A 13,485-nucleotide genomic window follows, 5' to 3' on the forward strand; every position below is an offset into this window, starting at 1 on the left:
TCTCCCTCCTCTGTTTCAGTGCAGTATACATTATTGAACCCATCTTACTCAGTCTCTCCCCAACCCCAAGGACAGTATTTTTATACTTTACTTTAGGAAACGGTATTTTTTAAAGAGACTTCTTTTTTAATGATTAAAGAAAATTAAGAGGGAACCTTGTAACAATGGAGTTCTTCTCTTCTTGACTATGGCATTAGATGTATATTGTTGTTAGATGCCATTGAATCAAGAGCAACTCCTCGTAACTCTATGAACAACAGATCTGAACTTTGTCCTGTCTTTTGCCACCCTAATCATTTCTGGCACACTCGAGCCCATTGCTACTGTCACTAGGCCAACCCATCTCCTCAGCAAATCTGTGCAGACGATGCAATTGCACATTACTAAATCTACACGATACATAAATAAACTTAAAATCTAAGACTCGCATTTAAAAGTTATGATACTGTTCTACATTTTTGAAAGATGTTAACACTAGGGTACATGGCACATGAGATTTCTACAATTCATTATTTAAAAACACTAGTGAACCTATAATTACCACCAAATAAACATTTTAATAAATTAAAAACTATTTTCTTTCCTCTGAAAGTAACATTTTCACTCACCTGTTTATATGAATTACATCACTTTTGCAGATCAATAGCCAGGTTAAATACACATATAACATTTATGAAAGAATCTCTGTTAAATTATGGACTCACTAAAATGCCTATTTGGATTTTGAATAAAATAAGCACCTGCAAGGCTCCTATGTTTTGTACAACATGGAAGCTATTAGAAGCAGCTTTACAGGATTAAATTAAAGTGAAATTATAATCTCTCTTAATTTTTTACTATTTATTAAGAAAAGGGTAATATCAAATGTAACTTTGGTGGCTTAGTGGTAAGGAGTCCTTCTGCCCACCCAAAGACATGGTTCAAATTCTCCAGCTGCTTTGTGGGAGAAAGATGAGCAATCTTCTCCTGTGCTATTTATTGCCTCTGAAAACACTGGCAGGCCAGCTGGGAGTCAGTTCAGACTCAATGGTTCATAGTAACAACAATGGGTTAAAATCTGTGCTACCCGAATATGCTTGCTTGAACTCTACTCCTGTCAAGTTAATTCAGACTTATGGTTACCTTGCAAGACCAAGAACTGGTCCATAGGGTTTCCAAGGCATGGATGTCCTTGATGAAATCATGCTGAGCAAAGGAGAGGGTCAGCTAATGATCGAAAAGCTCCCAAGGAGATGGATTGATGTGGTGACAATGAGCTTGGGCATGCAGTAGATTGTAAGGAGGTTGAAAAAGGACAGGTTTAAATCTGCTGTCCACAGGGTTGCTTTGAGTCATTGTTGATACCTAACAACCGCAATAATAGTCTTCTGGACAGTAAACAACCACATCTTTCTCTTGATTGACAGCTTTTGGGTTTGAACATTCTGACTTTGTGGCTAGTAGCTAAGCACTTAATCACTGCGCCAGCTGGACTTTATACTTGTTAGGTAGTAAGCTTAATAAAACATATTTTGTTTATACATTGACATTTTCTGCTTCTCTTCTTTATGTTTTATAAGAATGTTAGTGTTAAATGAAACCAATTGGAATATTTTTTCTTATGAAAGATCTCATCGAATGTTTACATTGCTGATGTTGGGTGCTGTCTGCTTGAGTATGACTCATAGCAGCCCTATGAACAGCCAACTTGAAACCTGTCCTACCCTGTGCCACTCTCACCATCTCTGAGACACTAGAGCCCATTGCTGAAGTCACTGTGTCAGTCCTCCTCAGTGGGGATCTTCCTTTCCTTCTCTGGCCCTCCGTCTTTCCAAGTCTGATGCCCCTTTCCAAGGAATAGGCTCACCTCACTACCTGACCAAAGTATGAAAGAAAAAAAAATGTCACCTGGATGGATCAGCTACCTAACTTATCCAGTTCAGAAAAGGATTACAAAAATGGTTTTGTATTATACAAAATTATGTTATTTTTTTTCTCTTTTAAAAACTTAGGTAAGCATATGATTAAGCCACAAACAACAGGTTATTTACAATAAATATGAGGAGCTATTTTCTTCAGAATCATTTGTAGCAAAGAAACTGGTCCAGGTTTGTCCTTCTCTATATGCTAAAAGCAGGCCTTTTATAGCTTTCTATAAATGCTTACTCATTCCTAGCCCAACAGATATCTAACACAAGTTTGCTTTGGTCGACATCATTCTCAAATGCTCTTGTTCTCTGTTTTAGTTACCCTTCGCCTACACCTTGACCTATGTTGCCTGTCTCAATAAATTCAGAACAGAAGCGCTTACCTGCAGCAAATGTGAATGCTCCCTCAGAAATATAGCATCCTATAAAAGCCAAAGCCAAAGGCTGTGGAGAAAGGGGAGGTCACGTATAATTTTCTCATCATTGCATCACTCTCCTTTACCTTTTGGGCTCAGGCATGGAGTTGACCCCTGTCTATTTTTATGGTTAGATTAATTCTGCTATTTCAACAAGTCCAAATTTTGAGAATGGTAGGTTTAGGATGACCTTCAGAACTACTGACCTTTCAGAGGATTTTCTAGGGGAAAAAATGACAGAAAAAAGAAAACAGGATAAAAGAAAATTGCAGAGAATGAAGGTTCCTTCAAGATGATCTTATTCCATCTTCTAATTTTATAAAGAAGAAGCACAATGGGGGGAAAAGGGCTTAAGTTTTGAGTTATGATCTTTTATCCCTCTAACTTTACCCAGCAAATGTATTAAGCCATCTAGCTTTCGTCAACAGTAATAGATTCAAAGTCATTCTTATCCTAAGACAGAAGAAGCTTGAAAAAATTGAAGGGTAAGAACTGAAACCATCAGCTTAAAGGCAGAATTTTTAAGGTTTTAGTTTTCAATATCAATTTACTAGCAGCTTAATGTTGAAAATTTAATTATATCCCTGCTTTGCACACCACCAAGGACATTGACTAAAGAGCAGAGACAACATCTTGATGATTAACTTGCATCTGACCCAAGGCATCAAGTTACCTGCGACTCACAGCGACACTATGCACACTAACTCTGAAATCTGCCCTATCCTGAGCCAATCTTATCATCTCCATCAGACCTAATTCCATTTCTCCAGTCACTGAGCCAATCCATCTCATCCTGGGTCTTCCTCTCCTTGTGACTTTCAGTTTCTGAAAACTCTCTGGAGAGTCAGCTAAGAGTCATTTATGACTGTAACTGGACAGAAGATAACAAACAACAAAAACAAGAGGGTAGAAATTAATGTTGAGGGGGAGAAAAGAAGACTGAAATACTCCTCGAGAGTGGAGTGGTTAAGTTTTTTTGTCTTGTGTACTTGGAACACACCACCAGGAAATACCAACTGTGAGGAAAATCACATCATAAAGAATGAGTAAGAGGTAAGAAACCCTTAATGCAATGCTTCTTGCAATAGCTGCAACATTAGACTCCAGCGTAGCAAGACAGGACGATGGTACAGGATCAGGTAGTGTTTCAGTCTACTGTACAAATGCCAGTTTGCAAGGAGTCAGAACTGACTCAAAAGTAACTAACGAGAACATGTTGGTGTGTGATGACTTTTGTCCAATAACTTAAACCTTTTCCTTCTTTCTGGTTGTAGTTTTCCTGATCCAGTTATAGGTGTCACATGAGCACAATCAAGTATTCTGGGACCCCCATCCTTCTCAAGGTTGGCCACAATTTGTCGTGATCCACACAGTCAAATGCCTTTGCATAGACAATGAAACACAGTTAAGCATTCCTCTGGTACTCTCTACTTTTGGCCAAGATCCATCTGACATTGGCAGTGCTGTCCCTAGTACCACAGCCTCTTCTAAACCCAGCCTGTATTTCTGGTAGTTCTCTGTTGATGCATTGTTTCAATTGCTTTTGGATAATCTTTAGCAGGATTTTGCTTCCAAGTGATATTAATGATTTTGTTCTATAATTTCCATCTTCTGTTGGATCACCTCTTTTTGGAATGGAAATAAATAGGACTCTCTTCCAGTTAGTTGGTGAGGTTGTTGCAATCTAGATTTCTTGGCACAGATATGTGGTGTGTTTGTGTGTTGTTGTGTACTGTAGAGTCGGAACAAATCCATTGATTCCCCATAACTGGTAGGTATTCAGGGGCAATTAATTGCACAAGAGAAGATCAACCATCCTCCCTCAGAGTAGCTGGTGGATTTGAACTGTGTGCCTTCAGCACTTCAGTGCAGCTTCTTACCACTAGGCCAACAGCTGCTGTTGCTGTTATGTGCTGTCAAGTCACTTGCAACTCATAGTGACCCTATGTACAACAGCTCCGAACCTGCTCTAGCCTGTGCCAACCTTATTGTCTCTGAAACACTAAGCCCCATTACCCCAGTCACTAAGTCAATACATCTCATTAAGGGACTTCTTTTCTTGCCCTGTCCCCCCACCCTCTCAAGCATGGTGTTGCTCTCCAAGGACTGGTCCTCCTTGCAACATGTTCACTCTTTCTAGGATGAACTTGTTTGTTCTCTTGGCAGTTCATGGTATATTCAATACTCTTCTCTAGAACCATACCCCAAAGGCATCAATTCTCCTTCTATCATCCCTAGTAATTTTTTCAGTTTTCTGACACTTAGCAAGTAATTGTGAAGACTATAGCTTAGATTAGGTGCAGCTTAGTCTCCAGACTGACATTATTGCTCTTTAATACTCTGGAAGCAGACCTTCCTAATGCAATTTGTCTTTTGATTTCCTGGCTGCTGGTACCAAGAGCGATGATTGTAGAGCCAAGAAAAGTGAAGCTGTTAACAATCTCAGTCTCCTCACTGCCCGTCATGATGCTTCCAATTGTCTCAGTGCTGAGGATATTTGTTTTCTTGATGTGGAGCTTCAATCCATATTGATGGCTGCAGTCGTTGACCTTCTGCAACAAGTGCTTCAGGTCCTTCTCAATTTCAGCAAGCACGGTTGTATCATCTGCATAATGCAGGCTACCAGAGTTCATTCATACATACTTTTCTAAGTTCATTCTGCCTCTGTGAGTCTATATGGAGCCAGGTATGCCCTCGCTGGTATAATCTTCCATTTCTAATGAAGGAGATTTTGTAGTTCACCTGACCACAAGACTCTACAGTCTAAAGACATTGTTCTCAGGGATTTATTTTTTACTCTAAATATCTGCCCTAGAAGTTCCATCTACTCTTGTCTCGTCTATATTGTTGTTATTGCTGAGATCCACTGACTTAGAACTGACTCAATTGATCCTCTAGCATGCTTTCGGAGGTAGTAAATCAAACGTGAGAAGATCACCCGTGTTTCCTTCATATAGTAGGTGGTAGACTTGAACCTCACATCTTTAAGGTGGCGATGCCTTTTGTGCAACCCTTTTCAAAATTCCCTTTAAAGCTATTGCAAAACAATATCTTGCCATAAAGATTTACAGCCTCAGAAACCCAATGAAGGAACACTATGTATCAGATTAAACTTAAGGGCCATGACTTCTGTCTCTCATTGTAAAAACGGGACCATCTTATCTTCCTAATTTGAATACTTCCCTCTCTTGCTCTTCCATTCATTCATTCACACTCGGCTCCCATAACTATTTTCCTCCAGCACAGCAACTACAAGAGTAAACACCATTTTTTTGGATGTCAGTATTCACTTTTGAAAATATCTGCTATTGTAGGCATTAGACAGAACATGTAGGAGGCACTTAAAACATAACTTTCCTTTGTTAAGTACATGCTGTAGTATATACATGAAAGGAAATGTAACAATGTTTCACCAACTTTCAAGCATCATGCAAAACCAAAATATAAAACCTCTTTATACTGCAAGAAATATAGTACAAATTAAAATATGTTACATATTCTCAATGCAGGTATTTTTTATATTTTATTGTTGTTAGGTGCCATCAATTCTCTTGTGCCCTGTGCACGTTAGCTCTGAAACCTACCCTATCTGGAGCCTATCTCATTGTCTCCAGCAGACCTAATCCCATTCCTCCAGTCACTGAGTCAATTCATCTCGTCCTGGGTCTTCCTCTCCTGTGCTGTCCCTCGACCCCATGAAGCATGATGTCCCTCTCTAAGAACATGTCAAAAGTGTGTAAGATGAAGTCTCAAAATCTTTGCCTCCAAGAAGCAGTCTGGTTTAACCCTTTCCAGGAAAGATCCATTTGTTCCCCTGGCTGTCCACGATATGCTCAACTATCTTCTCCAGCATCACAACTCAAAGGCATCAATTCTTCTTCTATCATCTTTAGTTATCATCCAGCTCTCAGATGCATGGCAAGTAATTGTGAAGATCATAGCATGGATCAGGTGCACCTTAGTCAACTGACTGACATTGTTGCTCTTCATTACTCTAGAGAGGTCTCTGACAGCAGCCTTTCCTAATACAACTAATCTTTTAAGTTCCTGACTGCTGGTGCAAAGAGTGTTGAACCAAACATGCTGAAGTTATCAACAATCTCAATCTCTTCTCCACCCATCATGAAGCTGCTTATTGGACCAGTGGTGAGAATCTTTGTTTTATTGATGGTGAGTTTCAATCCATATTGAAGACTACAGCCCTTGATCTTTTGAAGCAAATGCTCCATTTTTTCCCCTTCAGTTTCAGAAAACAAGGTCGTGTCATCTGCATAATGTAGGTTGTTGATAAGTCTTCCTCCAATCCTCATGTCACATTCCTCCTCATAAAGTCTTGCCTCTTGAATGATCTGTTCTCCATATAGATTGACAAGGTAGGTAGATAAGATGCATCTTTGACGCACACCTTTTCTGATCCTGAACCGTGCAGGGTTTCCCTGTTCTGTTCTGATTACTTCTTCTTGGTCCAAGTATAGGTTTACAGCAATTTTAATAATTACTATGGAGGATGGGTAATTCATATTTTTCATTTTCATCTGTAATTCTCACCAGTTAATCAAAAGGCAACAGGGACTAAAATTGTAGGAACACAACAGTGTATATTATAAAATACAAGAAATTATTATTGTTTATTTCAAATACTTGTCCATAGGTAGGTTTACTTTTATTTCTCTGAAATGCTTATTTATTAATTTATTCGGGGTTTTAATTTCTAGTCCTTGAGAAGCCTACATAATTAAAATATTAGACTATCATGAATCTAACCTCTTCAGCTGAGAAGCAAAGCCCAATGATGGAGATACTATGTGTTCCCATTGACATAAAGGTCAAATGAAAAGAGAGGAGCGCGTCAGGAATGAGTCTTGTCTTCCTGCCTTTTCAATCTGTATGTGGACAGATCATTCAGGAGGCAGGACTTTAAAAGGAGAAAGATGGCATCAGGATTGGAAGATGACTCATCAACAACCTGTATTATTCAGATGACAGAACCCTGCTTGCTGAGACTGAGGAGGACCTGAAGTGCTTGCTGCAGAAGGCCAAAGACTATAGTCTTCAATATTGTTTGAAGTTTAAATCAAGAAGACAAAGGTTCTCACCACTGGCCCAATTGGCAGCACTATGATAGATGGAGAAGAGATTGTCGTTGTTAACAATTTCAAGTTGCTTGGCTCCCCAAGCAAAACTCTTGGCAGTCAGGAAATCAAAGGACAAAATGCACTGGGGATGTCTGCTTTCAGGGACCTCTCCTGAATGCTAAAGAGCAATGAAGCTAGTCTAGAGACTAAGGCACTCCTGATCCAGGCCATGGTCTTCACAGTTACTTCCTATGCATCAGAGAGCTGGACAGTGACCAGGGATGTCAGATGAAGAATTGCTGCCTTTGAGTTGTGAGGCTGGAGAAGAGTAGTGAACATCCCATGGACTGCCAGGAGAACATATAGGTCTGTCCTGAAGAGGATGAAACCAAATTTCTCCTTAGAGGCAAGGATGTTGAAGCTCTGTGTCACAAACTTTGGGCCTGTGGCCAGGAAGGGAAGGATTGAGGGACAGCTCAGGAGAGGAAGACCCCGGGGGAGTTGTATTGTCATGGTGTATGCGGCAGTGGGATTAGTTGTGTAGGAATCAGTGAGACGGGCTGAGGATAGGCCAGGGTTCACAGCTATTGTACATGGAGTCACTATGTATTGCCCGTGACTCATGGCACACAACAACAACATCAACCAATGTATGACGAGTAGTTGGTCTTAAAGAAAAAAAAATCAGATAGTGTGTTGCTGTTAGGTGACCTCTAGTTGGCTATGATTAATAGCAACCTAACAGCAGATGGAAACCTTGTCTTCTCTGGAGCTATCCTCACAATCTCCGCCATGGGCAAACCTATTCTTGCAGTCAGTTTGCCCAACCATGTCCTTGAGGGTCTGCTGCCTTTGGCTAATCCTCTGCTTTTCCAAGCGTCATGTCTATTTCTAAGGTTTGGCTTCTCCTGATAAAATATCCAAATATGTGAGACGGCAGTTGAGGAGGTTAAAAGTTGGAATTCAAGGCAGCAGCTCTGTGATAAGGCTCTGTCTCTGCAGGCTCTGAGGTTTCTGCCTCTTTCAATTTCCCTAACTCCAGTTCTACAAAGGTCTTCATGTCTTATCCACCCCTATTTATGTTTGCTCTCTCAATTTTATGCAACTCTTTCCATCTCAGATGTGGTAAGGTTTAGGACATGCCTGATATAACCTCATGAAGATAACAAAGAAGACTATATTCCCCAAATGGGAACACATGTACACGTAAGAGCTTAAGACACATGGTTTGGGTGGCACAGTTCAATCATAAAAACTGTTGTTGTTCTGTGCCCTAAAGTTGACTGCAACTCATAGTAACCCAATATACAACAGCTCTAAACCCTGCTGTATCCTTTGCCAACCTTATTGTCTCTGATGCACCTACTCCCATAACCCCAGTCACTGAGCCAATCCATCTCATCAAGGGTCTTCCACTGTTGTGCTGTCCCTCCATGTCTCAAGCATGATGACTAAGGTCTGGTCCCTCCTTTCAGCATGTCCAAAGTATATAAGATGGAGCTTAAGAATCCTTGCCGGGTCTGACTGATACAAAAGGAGATTGTCCCTCCTCCTGTGATGTAAATGTAGATGTAAATGGACCAAAAGTGAAGCACAGTCTTGCAGTAAGTGCTACCACTGCCTAAGCAACCATGTTTTATGTATTGGATTTTTGAAAACTTAGCAGTTCTGCTCCCAAGGTACCTATAAAAGTGAGCATTCGTATGTCCCATATTTAAACACTCTGCACTCTGTTTCAAAGGCTGTTTTTGGAAGTCAGAATGAAATGATTTCATGTTTAGCTCAATTTAAGCCAAGCTTTGGAATACTAAGGAAAGTACCAGACAATGACATGTTAAAACAGAAAAGCATTCAAGAAGCCATCAAAACACTGAAAAAGTAGAGTGACCCACTAGCGTCAGAGAATTCTTTTCTAGAAGCAAAGACTCAGTTTATAGTTAAAGATGAAATATAGGTAAACAAAGCCGCCTTCATTACCCAGGCATCATATCCACAAAATTTGAAGGGTCTGTCTCCTTTTTATAATACCATATTAACATGGTGTCAGCAATCACTTGCTATGCATCAGAGAGCTGGACAATGACTAGGGATAATAGAAGAATTGATGTGTTTTATTGAACATACCCTGGATTGCTAAGAAAATGAACAGGTTTGTCCTGGAGAGAGCTAAATCAGCCTGCTCCTTGGAGGCAAGGATTCTGAAGCTTTGTCTGACGTACTTTCGACATGTTGCAAGGAAGAACCAGTCTTTGGAGAGGGACGTCATGCTTGGGGGGTAGAGGGACAGTACAGGAGAGGAAAACTCTCTATGAGGTGGATTAATTCAGTCTCTGGGGTAATTGGGATGGGTGTGTCAGAGGCAGTGAGATTGGCGCAGGATAGAGCAAGGTTTAGGGCTGTTGTACATAGGGTTGCTATGAGTCACAGGTGACTCGATGGCACATTACAACATCAACAACAACAGCAGCAATAACATTAATTCGTATTTTCTACAGAAGGAAAAAATGGCTTTGGAAAAAGAAAGTAAAAATCTCCAGGATAAAACCGAGCCTGAAGGTAAAACCCTTAAAGGGGATGAACAAGTCCCTTCTCCAGATGCTGGGATCCTGACTGATGACAAACCAAGCTCAGAATCTTCCGCAAATACTGCAAGTGCTTGCTGGTGAGACTCGGGGGACACCCACGTTTCTACTAAGCAAATTATTACTAGCTTTCTTTCCCACCCAACTGGAGATGTCCAAGTTTTAGTAGGTGGTTATATTGGTGTCCTGGTCCCCAAATTAAAGCCTGGTACAAAAATCATGTCAGAGCAGCATTATTCACCATCACAAAACATGGAAAGAGCCCAAATGTCCAACCACAAACACATGGATTGAGAAATTATGATACATTCACACAATGGAATACTATGCAGCACCCGGGAGCAATAACTTGGTAAATAATTACCTAACTTGGGAGGGGCTGGAGAGCATTATGCCGAGTGGATTTACTCAATCCCATAAGGATAAATATTGTACAAAACGGTTCTTGTAGAATGAGTATAAGGATCCAGGAGGGGTGGGAGAGGGTGGAAGCAGAGGGATGTGGATGTGCAGGGGGAAAGGGATTAATCATTGGGTTGCACAATTTGATGGATGGGGGGTTAGCGAAATGGAAAGAATTTGTTCAAATTTCAATTTGAATTTTGTAAGTAAACTTGTAGAAAAATTTAAAAAAATCGTGTCAGAAGAAAAAGAGGCTGTTAAAGCTAAACACTCTGACAAAAAAGACAAAGCTGCAAAAGAAAAAAAAAACATTTATCTCTTCAGAGAGAAGAGATTATTACAAGAGTGAGTATTGATAACAGAAACCATGCCCTAGTTCAGGAATTGAGAAGAACAACTGATCTCAAACTCTGCATCAGTAGGGTTGAAGAACTGAAATTCCACCTCCAAGAATATCCTGAAGGAAAAGGAGTGGCTGTCAAGGAAAGACTTATTCCATAGGTGGTACAAATTCGACAAACTAAAGATGAAACTCTTCAGGCTGCAGTGAGAGAAATCTTGGCCTTAATGGACTATGTGGATCCAGTGAAGGGGAGAAGAATTAGAATTCTTACACTTGATGGTGGACGAACCCGAGGCGTGGTTACTGTTCAGACCCTGAGAAAACTAGTTGAACTTACCCAGAAGCCAGTTCATCTGCTCTTTGATACATTTGTGGTGTTAGCACAGGTGCTGGGCTAACTCTCATGCTGAGGTTGTTTCATATGCCCCTTGATGAATATGAGGAACTTCATCGAAGATCAGGATCCAATGTGTTTTCATAAAATGTTATTGTTGGGACAGTCAAAATGAGTTTTGGAGCTTTGCATTTTATGACAGTCAAACATGAGAAAAGATTCTCGAGGATAGAATGGGATCTTCTTGATTATGGGTGGGTCATGTTTGTAGGTAACATTATAACTAAAGCCGACTGACTCTGCCTATATTCATTCCCAGCAAGCTGATTGTGCAGGGTCAGGAATCATCTGAACTGGAAAAATTGGCTTAGGTGAGTATCAGCTACTGTATGATAGTCATAAACTGCATATTTTGAGTGGGATGATAAGAGACAGAACGGCTTTTCGAGTTATGATCGCTAATGTTTAATGGACACCACATTTTGTGCTCCTTAAATCCTGCTGCATTCTCTCTGTCCTATTTTTTTTTTTTGCCTATAACTTAATTGAATGAGTCTGACCATAATGTTATAATTAAAAGCTGTAAATATTATAGCTGCTTGTGTGAAAAAAATTAAGAAAGAAAAATTCAAACACTTAATCATCTCCCTAGTCCTATAATTTCATTAGAGTAATGGTGTAAGTATCATTTCTAGAATATTTCCATACTGCTCTTTAGATTACCGGGAGAAAAAAAGAACACTTTAATTTTTCTTCTCCCTTTCTTTCAAAAGCTACAACAAAAATCAACAAATAAGGGAGGAGAGAGAGAAAAAGACATAACATAAAAATGACTGGGATATATATATATATATACTTGTGATTTTATAAACAGAGACACAAAATCAGCCCAGGCAGGCAAGCTGCAATTGCATCCTTTGAAATGCCCTTGAGTCTTTCAAAACATGACTGCTTGCTCATGAAAAAAGATGGAAAGCAAGAACTTATTCCAAGAGCTTTTCTGTTTTTCTTTGCAGGCGGTTACTATATCCCCATAGGAAAAAAAATGTATTGCCTAATCATAAAAAACTACTTTTATGTTGCAACTTTTTTATGAACAATTGTATTTTTTTTATATCTTAAATGAATAACAATTGTCATCCCCAAATTTACAATGAAGTAGTTGACTTACAGTCAAATGTAATATTTGGTAGAATAGCCACCACTGTTTTCTTCTGAAAGCTTAAGGAAATCTAGATTTCTCGGACACACTTTTACTAACTCAGTATTTAACATCTTTAGATTTATAAGGGACAAATCCTCTTGCATGTTTATGCACGTTAGAAATTTTTAAAAGACTGAAAATTCCAGCAGGTTCATTTTATTCTCAAAGTTTGAGAATAGTAAATACAGCATAAGAGTGACATGCAAGCACCACAGTAGTACAAACTGACAGATGAAGGTTGATTTGACCTGAATATTGAGCAAATAGAAAAGTTGAACCATGTGAAGAATACAGCATCAAAATTGAAGTGCAAAACCTACATTATGCAGATGATACTACAGTTTTTGTAGAAAGTGAAGAATTAAAAGATTTACTGCAGGATATCAAAGTGTACAGCCATCAATATGGATTACATTTCAACACCAAGAACACAAAAAAAATCTCAATTTTGGACCACTAGACAACATCATGAAAGACAGAGAAAAGATTAAGGTTGTCAACTATTTCATTTATCAGCATCCACAGTCAATATGGTAGCAGCAGTGAAGAAATCCAAAGACATGTTTCATTGGAGAAATTTACTGTCAAGGACTTGTTCAATGAGCTAGTGAGCAAAGATGTTAGTCTAAAGAATAAGGTGCGCCTGATCTAAGTAATGATTTTTCTTCTATCGTTTCCTATTCATGTAAAAGTTAGAAAATGATAAAATACATGGGAGAATCAATTTATTGGAAATATAGTATTGAAGAGTACTATTGAATATATGATGTATTACCACTTGCACTGTCTTCAAGATGAGTTTGATTCCTCTTTTGGCAGTCCAAGGTATATTCTATACTCTTCACTAATAGCACAATTTCAGGTCATTGATTCTTTGTGTATATTCACTGTCTCGTCTTTAGCTGTATAGGAAGCAATTAAATAGTCCATGGCTTGGATTTTTAAACTGACATTCTTTTTATTTTTTTCTCTTCCAAAGAAAGAACTTTTAATTCTATTGGTAATACAAATTCTTTTTCCTTCATTTTTAATTCTATAAAATGGTACTCAGCTTAAGATTTCTTCATGAATCTGAGCTCATGACTTAGATTTCATGTACTTTTCTCCCTTAGTTTTTTAATGTATTTGATTTTTTTATTATTGTTGTTGTTGTTATGTGCCATCGAGTCGTTTCCGACTCATAGCGACCCTATGCACAACAGCTCTAAACCCTGCTCTATCC

The 13,485-nt window shown here is 39.1% G+C and overlaps 1 pseudogene; it reads left to right on the forward strand.

Annotated features, from left to right (window-relative positions):
* Positions 1–8,554: 8,554 nt before the first annotated feature.
* LOC102851021 lies at positions 8,555–11,307 on the forward strand (annotated as a pseudogene).
* Positions 11,308–13,485: the final 2,178 nt, after the last annotated feature.

Source organism: Elephantulus edwardii, unplaced genomic scaffold (assembly GCF_000299155.1).
Source record: "Elephantulus edwardii isolate Elephantulus edwardi_28Jun2011 unplaced genomic scaffold, EleEdw1.0 scaffold00125, whole genome shotgun sequence".
Taxonomy (NCBI): Eukaryota; Metazoa; Chordata; class Mammalia; order Macroscelidea; family Macroscelididae; genus Elephantulus; species Elephantulus edwardii.